This window comes from Mchenga conophoros, linkage group LG3 (assembly GCF_057382185.1).
Source record: "Mchenga conophoros isolate Kocher_MC1m ecotype Shallow Benthic linkage group LG3, M_conophoros_male_GT1.1, whole genome shotgun sequence".
Taxonomy (NCBI): domain Eukaryota; kingdom Metazoa; phylum Chordata; class Actinopteri; order Cichliformes; family Cichlidae; genus Mchenga; species Mchenga conophoros.
Window position 1 is genome coordinate 38,539,974 of NC_140528.1, and position 16,590 is coordinate 38,556,563.

The 16,590-nt window shown below is 43.6% G+C and overlaps 2 protein-coding genes across 2 annotated transcripts in view; both read right to left on the minus strand.

The window, feature by feature from the left end:
• The window catches only part of LOC146578539 (uncharacterized), a 63,583-nt gene extending 57,831 nt beyond the window's left edge, over positions 1-5,752 (minus strand). The window contains exon 1 of the mRNA XM_085268650.1: positions 5,636-5,752. The gene's annotated coding sequence lies outside the window, so the exon portion shown is untranslated. The remainder of the gene's footprint in view (positions 1-5,635) is intronic.
• LOC146578510 (hemicentin-2-like) overlaps positions 1-16,590 on the minus strand; it is an 871,231-nt gene that overhangs the window by 818,337 nt on the left and 36,304 nt on the right. The window lies entirely within an intron of this gene.

A 16,590-nucleotide genomic window follows, 5' to 3' on the forward strand; every position in this document is an offset into this window, starting at 1 on the left:
GATTTCATGATGTAGATGACTGATTTATAATAAGTTACATAATTTCATGAATATATATAGTTCGTGTTTAAATGTCTTTTTTGAAATGTACATGTGTAAGGTGTAAGAGTGTCTCGTGAGAATACCCTTAACGAGAGCACACGAGACTTTTCATGGACTGCGAGGGAGCAGATGTCTCTCATGAAGCGATTTTAAGCTAAAGGTTTACTAAAAGAAAGGGCAATACAAGGACTTAAGGACCTCTTTTCAGGACAAGCAGCCAACGAGGTATTTGTCATTTGAGAAATGTTTTATTTGTGTTTGGACTTAATATGTGTACTGTAAAGTTGCTAATTGGTTTGTACTGTTCGCTCGTGACCAGTTCTCACGGCGTAATGGCGTATCGGCGTACTGGTGATGGTGAAGCTGAGGAGAGAAGGCCCAAGTAATAAACACCCGTTTCAAAGAACCGACCTGTGTCTGTGTTGTTGTGAAGAGAGCTACAGTGAGAACTCGCCTGCTCAACACGGGTAGGAGAGGACAGGATCGCCGCGGATGACGAAACGACGCGGATCCGGTGCATCACGTCAGATAAGCAGAGTGCATAACGCATATCTGCACAGCATTAACAAGCAACGGTGGTTAGACTGAGTTAAAGCGCTAATTTTCACGTTTAAAATCAGGAGAAGCTCTACCACAAAGTGAAGTTAAGGTGGTGTGAGAAGTGGTTAAATGTGGAAATTGCAACTAAGGGACTCATCTGTTAATCTTGCTTGCTTAATGTAGAGATTAATCCAATATGTTTGCATTTATAGTTGTTGTACATCACAAGGTTTATAGAACAAACAAGTAAATATTTAACAAGCTCACAGGTTATGAGTAATTTTGAGTTATACAAAATTTGCTGAGTTTTAAAGGGCACCTTACAGTGGGGCAAAAAAGTATTTAGTCAGCCACCGATTGTGCAAGTTCCCCCACTTAAAATGATGACAGAGGTCAGTAATTTGCACCAGAGGTACACTTATTTCATTTTATTTCATTTTTAACCTTAATTTATATTTTATTCCTTCCTAGTTAAATTTACCCTTTTTAATTTTTCATATTTATTTCCTATCTTATTCATAGCCTTTTCCTTTTTTGTTTTCTTTAGGTCACGAGCAGTTGTCCAAGCATTTCACTACATATCGTACTGTGTATGACTGTGTATGTGACAAATAAAAATTTGAATTTGAATTTGAATTTCAACTGTGAGAGACAGAATGTGAAAAAAAAATCCATGAATTCACATGGTAGGATTTGTAAAGAATTTATTCGTAAATTAGGGTGGAAAATAAGTATTTGGTCACCTCAAACATGGAAAATCTCTGGCTTTCACAGACCTGTAACGTCTTCTGTAAGACGCTTTTCTGTCCCCCACTCGTTACCTGTATGAATGGCACCTGTTTGAACTCATCATCTGTATAAAAGACACCTGTCCACAGCCTCAAACAGTCAGACTCCAAACTCCGCCATGGCCAAGACCAAAGAGCTTTCGAAGGACACCAGGAAAAGTATTGTAGACCTGCACCAGACTGGGAAGAGTGAATCTACAATAGGCAAGCAGCTTGGTGTGAAAAAATCAACTGTGGGAGCAATCATCAGAAAATGGAAGACATACAAGACCACTGATAATCTCCCACGATCTGGGGCTCCACACAAGATCTCATCCCGTGGGGTCAAAATGATCATGAGAACGGTGAGCAAAGATCCCAGAACCACATGGGGGGACCTGGTGAATGACCTGCAGAGAGCTGGGACCAAAGTAACAAAGGTCACTACAACGGCAGGGAATCAAATCCCGCAGTGCCAGACGTGTTCCGCTGCTGAAGCCAGTGCATGTCCAGGCCTGTCTGAAGTTTGCCAGAGAGCACATGGATGATACAGCAGAGGATTGGGAGAATGTCATGTGGTCAGATGAAACCAAAGTAGAACTTTTTGGTATAAACTCAACTCGTCGTGTTTGGAGGAAGAAGAATACTGAGTTGCATCCCAAGAACACCATACCTACTGTGAAGCATGGGGGTGGAAACATCATGCTATGGGGCTGTTTTTCTGCCAAGGGGACAGGACGGCTGATCCGTGTTAAGGACAGAATGAATGGGGCCATGTATCGTGAGATTTTGAGCCAAAACCTCCTTCCATCAGTGAGAACTTTGAAGATGAAACGAGGCTGAGTCTTCCAACATGACAATGATCCAAAACACACCGCCCGGGCAACAAAGGAGTGGCTCCGTAAGAAGCATTTGAAAGTCCTGGAGTGGCCTAGCCAGTCTCCAGACCTAAACCCCATAGAAAATCTGTGGCGGGAGTTGAAAGTCCGTGTTGCTCGGCGACAGCCCCAAAACATCACTGCTCTCGAGAAGATCTGCATGGAGGAATGGGCCAAAATACCAGCTACTGTGTGTGCAAACCTGGTAGAAGAAGAAGAAGAAAGTGTACTTTATTGGTCCCCGTGGGGAAAATCCCTCTCTGCATTTAACCCATTCACTCACTGAAGCAGTGGGCAGCCACTGGGCACCCGGGGAGCAGTGTGTAGGAACGGTACCTTGCTCAGGGGTACCTCAGGGTAGCTGTTCACGGGAATCGAACCCCCGACCTTCCGATCATGGGGCCACCACTCTACCTACTGAGCTATCCCTGCCCACTAAAGACCTATAGTAAACGTTTGACCTCTGTTATTGCCAACAAAGGTTATGTTACAAAGTATTGAGTTGTATTTTTGTTATTGACCAAATACTTATTTTCCACCCTGATTTACGAATAAATTCTTTACAAATCCTACCATGTGAATTCATGGATTTTTTTTTTTCACATTCTGTCTCTCACAGTTGAAGTGTACCTCTGGTGCAAATTACTGACCTCTGTCATCATTTTAGGTTGGGGAACTTGCACAATCGGTGGCTGAATAAATACTTTTTTGCCCCACTGTATGCTCAACTCCACCGTTGGAATCTGACAGTGTGGAAAAGTGTGAAAACATCCATGATCACCAACGGATGTCGAAGGGCTGGACTGCTGCATGATGGAGAGGAGGACACTGCCACGACCCTTCTGAGGGTGTTCGATTCCGACACTGACAACGAGGATTTCTTTGGTTTTGTAAGTGACAATGAAGGAAAGAAGCTGAGAGTGGATGACGTAGCCATTCTGAGCCTGTTCGTATCCGACACTGGAGAAGAGGACTTTGGTGGTTTTAGTGCGCAGGAAGATGGTGGTGAATGACTGACTTTTCTTCTTGTTAAAGCCGTGTCACTGCACCTGAGCCTAAAAGGTAGTCTGAATCTATTTTTCTGGTGTGCTGTAGGTTATCGTTATGTACTACATTTGTTACTCATTTATGAAGCACAGTACATGTTTCGTACCTGTAATTACCGCTACTTGTACATATACCTAAAAAGTTATTATTATATTTTTATATATTATATTTAAAGGTTGTCTTTTTGCGCTAGTAATGTTGTGGAGTTGTATTTTGTCTCGCATCAATTATATCGTGGGTTATATTGTTATCGCAAATTTTCAAATATATATCGTGATAAATATTTTTGGCCATATCGCCCTGCTCTAGTACCTGGTCAATCTTCAGTTCTCCTCTGTCTGCCTAGCTCTGTTTCTCCAACAGCGCACTTGCAGTAGTGATGTGTCGGTCGCGAACGAAACGGCTCTTAGAGCCGGCTCTTTGGAGTGAATGACGCGAGCCGGCTCCTTACTGGGAGCCGGTTTTTTTCTCTCTCTCTCTCTCGCACTTTTTTCCGCGTCACTCCGCACGCGAGCCTTGTGCTTTGCGCTGGAAAGAGGGGGGAGGGGCAGTAGTTACACTGGCAGTAACACAGGAACAGAGCCGGAGGGAAACAGCCAGGGACATCAACGTCACATTAGAAAGGTATAGTAATCATCCAAAACTATATTCAGTTGCGGATGATAAAGAATTCAGAAAGTTTATTCATGCAGGCCCAAATGGCAGAGAGTATGCATGTTCTTTTTGTTTTCATATTTTAATTTATATTTAATTGTGTTGTGGTTTGCAGTGTTTTGTGTTGTTTCACTTTAAATTTGTTTAAAAGGAAAAAAGCTGAAAATTTAAATAGTTAAAAGTTGAAATGTAAATAGTTGGCTTTTGTATTATATTATTTATTTATTACATTTTGTGTGGAGTGAATAAATAAAAGTATATTTACAGTGGCCCCTAGAGACAAAGCATGTAAAAACTCCAAAACACGTACAAAACACAACAGAAGTGCTCCAGGATGCTCGGGCGCAGTGTTGAGCTTTTGTTACCTAGTGGCTACACAAGCCAGCAAGTACCAACGACCGGATTTGGTGTGTGGTAGTAACAGGTAAATGAACTTTTTTTTAAATTATTTGAATATATATGAGTGCTTGTGTATAAATACACAAACAATACACACATGCTTTCAATTGTGTAATTTAAGTGATCTAGGCAGCTGTTTTGAAAGTTCAGTTAACGCTAGAAATGTGTTTTGGAGTTTGTACGTGTTTTGTCTCTAGGGGCCACCGCATATATTTATATATAAACATATATAAATAAAACCACTTTTTTTACATTAGTAATTCCTTTTGTGCATAATTTTATATTATTGTTAATAATAAATTAATTAAAGCAACAAAACAACCTGAAGAGCAGGTTTGGAGCCGAAAGAGCCGGCTCTTTTTAGTGAGCCGAGCTGAAAGAGCTGGAAATCCCATCACATCGTCACTGCGGGGCGATCGTGGCTCAAGAGTTGGGAGTTCGCCTTGTAATCGGAAGGTTGCCGGTTCGAGCCCCGGCTTGGAAAGTCTCGGTCATTGTGTCCTTGGGCAAGACACTTCACCCGTTGCCTACTGGTGGTGGTCAGAGGGCCAATGTCGGCAGCCTCGCCTCTGTCAGTGCGCCCCAGGGTGGCTGTGGCTACAAGCGCTTTGGGGTCCTTAGGGACTAGTAAAGCGCTATATAAATACAGGCCAACAATCATGTTTTTACGGTCTCAGCCTCAGATACTCAACAAATCAAACAAAGCTCATAAAAAAATAAACAGATGAACAAAAACAGTTTCTCTAAATACAGGCCATTTACCATTCACTAACTCGCAGGCAGTAGCTGCCCCGTCCTGCTTAGTGCCTGAGCTCAGATCATACCAATATTAGGATTTACGCACAGTCGTAAACACATACACATACAAATCCTGATTTACAAGTACAAAATATTTATGATCACATTTTGAGCCCATACTTGAGCTTTGCCCCAGAAAATGGCGCGTCAGGCCAAAATCCTTTCCACGCCCACCCCTGTGACATCACGCTCCAAAGCCCTTTGGCCTCCTTCTCAGCAAGCTTCCACTACTCTCACCCTGGAGTTGCGCTCCCCCACGCTTGTACCTGTGGCTTCATGTCCTGGGGGTGGGGGCTGGTTGTTCTCCTGCCCTGCACCCCATCCTTTTGTTCATATTCCAAGACTATTTTTCTTTATGTATTCTTTCCCCCAGCAACCGCCATATTATGATGTTGCAAGCAATCACAAACTCTACAGTCTAACTCCAATGTCTACCAAGCAATCTATTATTCTCAACAGAGCTAAACTCAGCATAAACTGAACCCACATTAAAGTTAGCTCGATGCTTACCTTTAGACGAGCCCACAAACCGAGAGAAACTCCGTGATGAAGCTGGAACTCTTTCCAAACACAGGAAACAGATCAGGGAGCAGAGACCCACGTGGTTCACGCTGATCTCAGCTACGATCCAGGAGACAAGGGTGTGCAGATCGATGCAGATATCGATCCAAACGTTGGTAGTGGCATATGTTCCTGTAAGTTTACTACTTTACAACCGTTTCATTGAAAAGCAGCTCTCTCTGCTCGACTCCTCTCCTGCACACACTTTGCTCCGCCCCCTTTATCTGACTGCGCTGTGATTTGTTGCTGTGCGGTCACGTGACTCAGCTGCACAACGTAACCCAGTGGAGTGTTATTTCAAAAGTAGCGCCAATCTCCTTTTCCTAAACTCTTTTCCTTGGCCTCGATGAAAACGTCATCGTGGGGAGGACAATATGGAATCAGAACGATGCCACCTTGAACCGAAAAAAAATATTGAAACCGAAAAAAAATATTGTAACTGAAATAAATGTACTGAAAAATCTTGTATTGAAACCGAAAAAAAATTGATAGTGAAAAACAATTAATTGAAATTGTAATTTTTTTGTTTTCGCTTACAATTTTTTTTTTTCGGTTTCAATCCATTTTTTTTCGGTTTCAAACCATTTTTCAGTTTCAAACCAGGGGCGGAGCGTGGGGGTGGCTTACTGAGCTTAAGCCCGGATTGTTTTGTCAGAAGCCCGGGGTCTTTTGGAGTGTAATTTTTTCATAGTTAGATGCCTGGCTGACAACTGTATAAAACAAAAAGTACACACAATATTCGAAGCACATAGTGCACACTGTGGGAATTTACGACTGTGCGTGAATCCCCCCCTGATATTGGTATGATCCAAGCTCAGGCACTAAGCGACTGAGCGAGGGGGCGGGGCAGCTGCTGCCCGTCAGTGCGCTGTTGGAGAGACGGAGCCAGCCATACTAAGGAGAGCTTAAGTTTGACCAGGTACCAAAGCAAATCATTCGTACCGTACAAATAATGTAAATATGACGGTGCATCACGAAAGATTGATATCAAACTGATCACTTGACCAATATTACGTTACTTGCTCTTCAAGTGAATCAACAAATGGCGAAATGAAAAGCCGAACAAATGCTATTTTTTTAGAGAGTCTTAGCTTACATCTGTTTATTTCATATTTTCAGTTCTTACCCTCCCCGACTAAATCGGTTTCAGTTATGTACTGAAACATAAGAATGGACATTCGAGGGTTCTTTCAAAGAAAAAACTCAGGTAAATGTTATTTTATATATTATGCTTTGTATGTTGTTCAGTATATTTCTATGCAAAACAAGAGGGATTTCAGTACACAGCAGGATATTCACATTTGTAACCAGATATTTACACTTTAGGGAGAAAACATAAAACATTTTTACTGCACAACATCAATTTAGAGTAAACTTTTGTTTTAGATAAATATTGAAATATATTTTGAATTAGTTAATGTCAGAATAAAGAGAGACAGAGCTTTCTGTTTTTTATCACTTTCATCAAATTTAGGAGTACATGTACACTAAGTTTATTGTTAATTAATAAGAAAACTCCAGACGATTCCATTCTGAGCTGAAGAAGCTTCTGATAGGTTAGTAGAGTCCATGTGAGTAAATTGGTGGCACACCTGTGGATGCATATAAGGCAAAACACAGAGCCTGTTTCTTTGACATGGGAAAATCAAGAGATGTCAACCAAAACACCAGAAAAAGAATTGTGGAGCTCCATAAGGGTGGCTCAGATTTGAATACAATTTTGTGCCATTTGCAATTAAGAAATACAGATAGTTTCTCTCTTTACTCTTAAAGTTAACAAACATGTTTTTTATATTTATCAATCTAAAAAAAATAAACATTTAGTCTGATTTGATGTTACAATTAAAAAAGTGTTTGTGTTTTTATCTGAATAGTTTGTAAATGTCTGTATATTTGATGATTGTCAGCACAAAGAGCGAGAGAGAGGAACAGAGAGGAGAATGAGGACAGAACAGAGATGAACAAGAGCAGGTGAGACTCACATGTTAGTCAAATGGTTGTTTATCAGAAGTATCACCGTATCACAGGTCCTCATGTATCTCGTACCTAGTGTTTCTTTTTAGGTTTGTTATTTTTCAAATTCTATATTTATTAAGTTATGCAGGCTTGTTTGCACAACAAGGCTAAATAATTATATAAACTTTTCTCAATCTAAATATTGTACTTTGGTAAAATTAGAAAATAAATGTAGTGCAAGTCTATGATGATTTTTAGTGCTACTATCATCTAGTTCTGATTCTGGTTCTGTCTTGGTTAAGTCCCAAGTAGTCCTGATTTTGAACTGTTGTAGTCCAGTTTTAATTCCGGATCAGTTCTGGGTCTGGTTGAATTGGGGTTTAGTCCTCGTGTCTTGATACAACTCCGACTTTGTTCTGCCTTGCTGCTCAATTAAAAAACTAGTTTAAGGTGTTCTGCATATGAGATATATATTTTTCGCTATATGAAGTCATTCTTTTTTGAACAAAACTCAAAACAGAGCCTATTAATCTTTCAGTCATTTCTACCCCCCCCCCCCAAGGGAAAAAAAAAATCCCACATACCCTTTTGGGCTAAGCCCCGGGTGTTTCAAATGTCTGGCTCCGCCTCTGCTTAACGGTCCACAAGGGCCGTGTACTCAAAGACCGCTAAGGCCGGAAGTGCGAGGCTTGTGAAATGCCGGTCGAGCTCCGTCGCGCTGCCCAGGTTGCCTAGCAACCATGATAATAACCGCTGGAAACGTTTCACACAGCTTTGTTTGAGAGAAATGTTCGTTTGTTTCTACACGAGCTTTGTGTGATTTAATAAGTATCTGAGGCTGAGACCACATGACTGTAAAACATGATTGTTGGGCTTCATTTCTGTATTGAACAGTCATTTTAAGATTAGCTAGTAAATAAAAATTATGTTGTTCATGAGACTAAAGTCAGTGTAAATATGATATGGCCAATATTATAGTTATTATATTAATCATTATTAGTTATTACAGCAGTGAACTTGAACAATTCAAGTGAACAATTCACTACATACCGTACAGTAATGCCACTGTTTTGCACATGTCTCAACTCTGTATATTTTATATATTTATTATTGTTTACTCTATTTAATTTGTAAAATATGTGTACAGACACACACACACACACAGGAAAATATTTAGTATACACATCCAGAAATGCATATACTATTATATATTGTACATATATTTATTAGTTTCAGATGTAGCCATTCTTGTATTTTGCTGTTTACATTATTGTATTTTGCACACCTCTGTTGCTTGTGAAGCTCGCACACAAGAATTTCACTCACATGTGCTGTACCAGTGTACCTGCACATGTGATGTGACAATAAAAGTGATTTGATTTGATTTGGTAAATGGCCTGCATTTGTATAGCGCTTTTCTAGTCCATAGGACCCCAAAGCGCTTTACACTACATTCAGTCATTCACCCATTCACACACACATTCACACACTGGCGATAGCAAGCTACATTGTAGCCACAGCTGCCCTGGGGCGCACTGACAGAGGCGAGGCTGCCGGAAACAGGCGCCACCGGGCCCTCTGACCACCACCAGTAGGCAAACATGGGGTTAGTATCTTGCCCAAGGATATTTGGCATGCAGCCAGGATGCAGCCTGGGATCGAACCACCAACTGATTAGTGGCTGACCTGCTCTGCCACTTGAGCTACAGCCACCCTGGTACAGCCAGTGTTGGGTAAGTTACTTTAAAATAGTAACTTAGTTACATTACTAGTTACTTCTCTCAAAAGTAACTCAGTTACTTCAAGTTACTCGTTACTTTCAAAGTAACTAGCTACTAGGGAAAGTAACTTTGGTTTTACTCAGAATTCTCTTGTTAATGTGTTGCTTCCATAACTTTGCCAGTCTTCTAGCTTGCTTACTTTCCACAAGTGCACTGTGCCACCTACCAATAGACAGGAAAAGATAATATGCATATTTCCACAAGAGAAATCCCACGCCTGGACCGTCATTGACTGCTGCCATGATTCTAGCCTACGTCACAGCGTCATGTGTGCCTTTTACATCCAACACAAAAACTGCAGTCGTGGTGCTTTCTATTGTACTCAGAACTTGGAAGTTCTGCCTTTCGAATAGGAAGATGTAGGTAACACCAGACTGCAGATGAGCTGCATACAGGGCTGGACTGGGACAGAAAATTGGCCCGGGCATTTTGACTAGAGACCGGCCCACCATTATAGGAAAAATCATAAAGCCTTTCAATGAAAATAAACACTGTTGTGACAGTGATGTACACTGTTTTGATGGTATATATGCATCAATCTATCAATGGTTTGTTGTAAGATTCAGATAATTATTTTTTAAAAGCTAGACATTTTAAATGAGAATAAGAAAGAAAAGTATTTCTTTGTGCCCCCCTCTCCCTTTTAATGCCCTACATGGCCCCTGGCAACACTTTGCTAGATCCGCCCCTGCACCGTTACCAGCTGTCAGCTACCTAAAAAAGGATCCTGGTGTTATCTGTCTCTCAGAAATAGTTCATGACTTCCCTTCAACTCATTCATGTCACCTAAAAGGGAAACCTGTTTCGCCATCACCTGTTCAGCTCTGATGATTCAGTAAGGACATCTCCTGGTTTCATCTTCATGTTTCCCTCTCACCAGATAACCAAACCATATCATGACCAGCAGCTTTACAGCTGTGGCTCCAGCAAACATCAGCTGATACTAGAAATTAATATTAAATAAATTCTAACAACAGCTGATCAAGCTTAAACGTGCTGCTGTTGTTTAGCGCGACATCCGCTGGTTTCCTCTTTCGGCGCAAAGTGAGCGATAAACAAACAAGAGAGAAAAGCCGATCAGCTGATTATTGATCAGTTTTCATGATTGAAGTAGAAACGGGAGAGGGAGGGGGGGAGAATGAAAGAAGAAGAGGCAGCTGTGCAGCAAAGACACAGAATAACTTCAGCTTTGTGTCTTTTTCATTGTAGCTGAATTACGGGACAAACTCTGTTCCTTTTCACCTCAATAAGAAACGCGTAATATTTTCTCTGAATACCAGACGTAAGTTAGTAGAGTTGCCAACCGTCCCGGTTGGCAACTCTACTAACTTATGAACAAAATAAAGTTCAACATCATTAACTTCATAGCACCCACCCAGCTGTATAGAAACTCCGTCATGCTAGCTAGCACGCAGTACGGAAAAAGTCAGAATAACGAAAATAAACTCCACCTAAACTTGATTTCAAAGTCAAAGTCAAAGTCAACTTTATTGTCAATTCTGCCACATGTACAGGACATACAGAGAATAGAAACTTCGTTACTCTCAATCCCTAGATAAAATAGAAAATGAACATTTAAATATAAGAGTGATTAAAAATGCAAGTAAAATATTTTAAAGTAAAAAAATTAAATAAATATAATACAATTTTACATATAACAAGAAAGCTATACAATATACAATATAAGGGTAAATGACATTGAGTGCAAACCAGGCAGAGTAGTGCAAATAGGCAAATAGTGCAAATGGAGATTTAGTAATGTACGGTATGAGATAGTGTAACAACAAAGTCTTATGAGGTAATGGCAGTCCAATGCTCCACAAAATGACTGGTAACTGGTGCAGGCCAGTGAGTGAGTCAGAGAGTGTGTGTGTGTGTGTGTGTGTGTGTGTGTGTGTGTGTGTGTGTGTGTGTGTGTGTGTGTGTGTGTGTGTGTGACAGAGTTCAGTGAGACCGTGGAGGAGAGAGGGGAGAGGGGGCAGAATCGGGAGGGAGTTAAGCTTCCTGACAGCCTGATGGATGAAGCTGTCCTTCAGCCTGCTGGTCCTGGCCTGGAGACTCCGCAGTCTCCTCCCCGACAGCATATCTGACCCAGAGAGACTGTAGGTCATAACTTCTTACCTGAAGTTCAGTTCACACTTGGACCGGCGGCCGCCTTGGGTCTCTTTTCCTTCTGTGTCCCTTTTCCTTCATCCACCTGCTGGCCTCCACCACTTGCTAATCTAACTAAGTGTAAACAGCAGTAAATACTAAATATTCAATGTTCTTGTGTTCTTGTGCAACACGCAGGACAGACAGCGCACAATGTGCTTTGAAGTAGCAGCCAAGAAAGGTGTAATTTATGTCTACGAACAGTGAACATCCGTGTGCATACCTGTGTGGATCAGCGCGCTTGTATTCAAAAGATTTCCGCATGTAACGGTCTGCTAGAGGATGTAGAGAGCCACAGCCCTGTGCCCCAGGGCATGAAGCAGGCATGGAGGAGATCCAGGCTCCAGACATCCAGAGTGCGAGAGCCCAAGGAGGACCACCAGAGGGGCATCTGTGTCACCCGCCTGGGATGAACTGAGGAGAGCCCCATATGAGGGGTCACCCAGTAGCCACGGAACAGAAGCCAGAGGGGGCTGCAGTGGTGTGCCCGCCCGCTCTGCTGGCAGCCAGCTGTGCCAGAGTGAACTGAGCCGGAGGCCTGAGGGCCCCCTTTGCCCCGGAAGAGGCCTGACCGAGCAACAGGCACCAGGCCCCGCCAGGTAGTCACCGGGAGTGAGCTGGTACATACCTGAGCGCCCAGCCCCGAACACCAAGAACCACCAACGCACCGACCTCTGAGGGCACCAGTTACCGGCAGGGAGTGTGGTGAGGGGAGATAGGCCTTTGGAAGGCCTGGGAGTTCAGGTGCCTCCCCTGCACCCTGGTGACTAGGGATGGGTATCGTTTAGGTTTTATCCGATATCGGTGCCAAACCGGTACTTTTGAAACGGTGCCGGTGATCGAACCGGTGCTTAAAGAATGGAGAACAAAAAATTGGTCCAAAAACCTCTCATGTTCAGCTGGTTTTTTGTAAAAAGATAACAATGTTAGCCTTTTCTGCAGCTATGGGGCATATATGGTATCACTCTTGGCTGGAAGCAGTGCTTAATCAATGGAAAAAACACAAACTTTGTCCAAAAACCTCTCATGTTTAGCTGTTTTCCACTTTTTCTTTGGTCATTTTAGTCTTTTTGGCCAGGGTGAAGGGAGTATCTGCCATCAAACAAGAAGACAGCTGCATGTAGCTATGATGATGTTTGCTAGTTCACCTTACGTGCATTAATGTAATAACGTGGTTAGCCTACTCAACGTAAATTACACACGAACAACATGAAGCTACTCACGCAGAGAAGAACGGCTGCTGCTGCCGTCATCATTCTCATCATTTCTGCTACACTGGCAGGGCTAGGGGCCAGGACTCTCCTCTTCGGGTTTTTGGGGGATGTTGCTAACTCCGGGTCCGATAACAGGCACCACACCCACAGTAGATGTGCTCGGTGTGAGGTCTCGCAGCAAGCTATCAAATGCTGCGGATTTTTCGGCTTTTAAAAAAAACGCTATATGTCGCCAGGTGTTTCATCAGATTTGAGGTGTTAGCTCCTTTGCACAGTATCACAGTATCACCTTAAAGCACTTGTTGCAGGCTGCAGAGTTTGCATATTTTGCTGTGAAGTACAGCCAGACTTCGACAGCTTCGCCTTGGTCATTTTTAATCTATAGCTCTGCTCTAAAAGAACGTACGTACCTGGACCTGCCTACTATCCTCGGAAACGTAAAATGATTGGCTAGAAGTGTATCACAGCTCAGGAAAAAAAAGCACCAAAATAAAGCACCGAAATGTGCGCTGCTTTTCGGTCTGGTTACTACCGTTTATGTCAGAACCGGTGCCATCATGGCACCGGATACCGGTACCCATCCCTACTGGTGACACACCCGCACCCCAAGTCCTACTTGTGTGGGTGGGTGTGATGGTGCAGGAAGAGGGAGGCAGCCGGGGATGGGGAAGAAAAGATGGGAGGAGCAAGATACCCCTCCCTGGGGCCAGCTCCCCCACTGACCCCAGTAGGCAACCCCCCTCCTTCGGCAACACCAAGGCAAGGGAGCCCAGGCTTATCCTACGGCAACAGGACCCGGGGCAGCCCACCCCACCCCACCGCAGAGGAAACTGTACCCACCCTAACATTCAGTCATCTCCCAGACTGCACAAGACAGCAGACACCCAGCTTAAGTTTATTCTCCACCTCTCCTGTGACTCTCCCCCAACTGCAGAGTGGACTCCTGCAAGGATGGAACAAACTCCCTGTCAGTTGAAGAGCCCCCTAGTTAGGCCGATGCGCAGGAGGCCCCCTGCTGTGCCCCTGTGCACCCACCGGCCCACAACCTCAGCGATGCACCAACAAGGACCTAAGCCCCCAAGGCCCAGCCAGAGCCCTAGCACGGAGGCGAAGCACCCCCGAACCCCAAGCCCCCACGCCTGCCCCGGATCCACTCAGGGGAAGCCAGACTACAAGGCCAGTAACCTATGTCCGCCAGCACAGACCCTCCCCCAGCCCTGCTGCACACAGCCGCAAGAGCAACCAGAGTCACTAACCAGGTTATGACCACAACCCCTGGGTTAAGCCATCCAGTGATTACGTCCCTAGGGATTCTCCAGACGACCTAAGCCTGTCCCTACCTCCACATCAACCACAATGGCGAAGGCGGGACCAAACATCGACCCCCCACCCCCGCTAGGTGATGGAGCCGATCAAAGTAGCCCAGAGGGATTGATGTAATGTGGCGGTAGAGGCTGTCTCGAGACTAATGTGATCTATTAGATGGTTTCTGTATTGGCTAGAGTTAAGATTATTTTTATTTTTCCAGTTCATGATGTAGCCGGATGGGCTACTCGCCCTTCTTTTTCTCTCTCTCTCGCTCGCTCTACCACCCTCGCTCTCTTTCCGCTGCACTCGCTCCTTGTATCATGTGATTGGGTTAATTAGGAACCCACCTGCATATTGATTACAGGGTGGTGTTTACCTGTATAAAGGGAAGCCGGTTTTTTTGTTGGATCATTCCTCCCGAGCTTCTGGTGCGATACAGCAGTAAATGCTGGCCTATTGGTTAATTTACCGATACAATCGGATTATGTGACTGCTACAGGTAGGCCTCCTTTCAACCTCTTTCTCTCAAAAGTCAGTAACTGGTAGTCATAATTCTGCGGCCCGCTATAGCGCGGCTGTTTCTCTTTCGTTACTCCAGCTGTGGTGGAGAGACGCGTGAGTTGTGTGAGTTGCGTTCACCGTACAGTATAGCGCCTCCAGTCTTGGGGTAAGCCCGCTTATATTATAGCTGCTAGTATTTGTAAATTAGAGACGATTAAGGTTATCTTTGCCTTTTTTGTTTGTAGGGTTTGATTGCTGCCGCACCTTCTCAGGGACCAACTGCCTGATTTTTAAGCAAAGAGTCGAGACGCCTGCCTAGCTGCTGTCTTGTCTTATCTTGTTTTTATTAAGTAGGCTTACCCTTTTTTTTTTGGTTCGCCTGGTGTTCTTCTATTTTATTTTGGACTGTTGCTCGTACCCATGCTTCTGTGATCGGGCTGAAGTGACTCTCTGCCCGAGTGTCGTGCTGGGACTCTAAATCACCTGGGTTGCCGGTCTCAGCCGGTGGGGAGCCAGAGCGGCCTACGCCTGAGAATAATTATTACCAGCACAAGTGGTAGTTTGACCCGTGGGGTATAAGCCTTTCCTGTGTGTGCGTGTGTGATTTCTTTTATTAAAGTTATTAAAGTGTGTTTTAGTTTTTTTATGATCTGTAGCAAGCCTGACGCTCAGTGTCCTTTTATTCTTTTAACATATTTTTCTGTGTTTTATTTCAGTGAACGGAGGACGAGCCAGTGGCCCTGGGACCTCAGGTGGTGGGTCGTTTTCACACTTTCTTTTGTACAGCACTGGGTGGGCTGCAGTGATTCTTTTTGTGTGATTTTCTTTTGGTTCCACGGCTGCTGGTAAGTCCAAGTTCCACGATTGTTTCATTTTTACTGTAGGACACTGTCAACAATCACGCTACATCTTGATTTTTAATATTTTATTTAATTTTTCTATAAATAAAACTTTTTTAATATCAGAAGCCAACCTGCCTCAGTGTGCATCCTTGAATCTGTGCGGACTCCTTTTATTCCTTTTATCTATTTTTCTTAAATATATTTCCTGAGGTGCAATTCCCCTAGGTGGCGTTGTCAAGTTTATTATTTTGTTCATAACCCCGCCGACCACTTGGTCACATACTTGGCGTTGTCGACAGAGTGCACATTTGAGGTAGATGTTTGGTCTTGTAAATTGTTTTATTTTTTTTTTTTGCAAAGATCCTAGTTCACCTGTTTGAAGGCTCTATTTGTTTTAGAGTGTGATTATAGACAAGACAGCAGTATCCAGGTAGAAGGAAGTGTAGTAGGATTTTAGCACCTTGCTGATTTAATTTTCTTTTTTTTGGGTCAAAATTTATTATGGAGGAAGAATTGCATCAACTTAGAGACTTGGTAGCGCAGTTAAGGGCAGATAATGAGCAATTGCGCCAGGATGGGGGCGCTGTGCTCGAGTCTGGTGGTGGGGCCGCGTCGTCCTCTTTCGTACCAGCTGGTTGCATACCAAATGTTGGTAGCCAGGCCGCCGTTACAGAGCGTCTGGTGGTGGTGATTAGGGACCGTAAATGTCCCATGTTCAATGGTAGAACGGGCATCAATATAGCTGAATGGGTCGAAGAGGTTCAAGCATGCATGCGTGCCCGGCACCTGTCTGTTGCTGATCAAGCTTTCTTTATTTTTGACCATTTAGAGGGAGAAGCAAGGGAGGAGATCAAATTTCGCCCTAATTTAGAGCGAGGGGATCCTGCTCGGGTGTTGACCATTTTAAAGGAACTGTATGGCAATGCACAGTCCTATGTCACTCTGCAGCAGGCTTTCTTTTCGAGGAGACAGCGGGAGGGAGAGACTTTGCAGGAGTTTTCCTTAGCGCTAATGGCTCTGATGGAGCAAGTAAAACAAAGTGCACCTGATGGTATGCGTAACGCAGAGGTGTTGCTCCAAGACCAATTTGTAGAACATGTTGTTGATAGTGCTCTCTGCAGAGAGCTTAAACAATACGTTCGCCGTGTGCC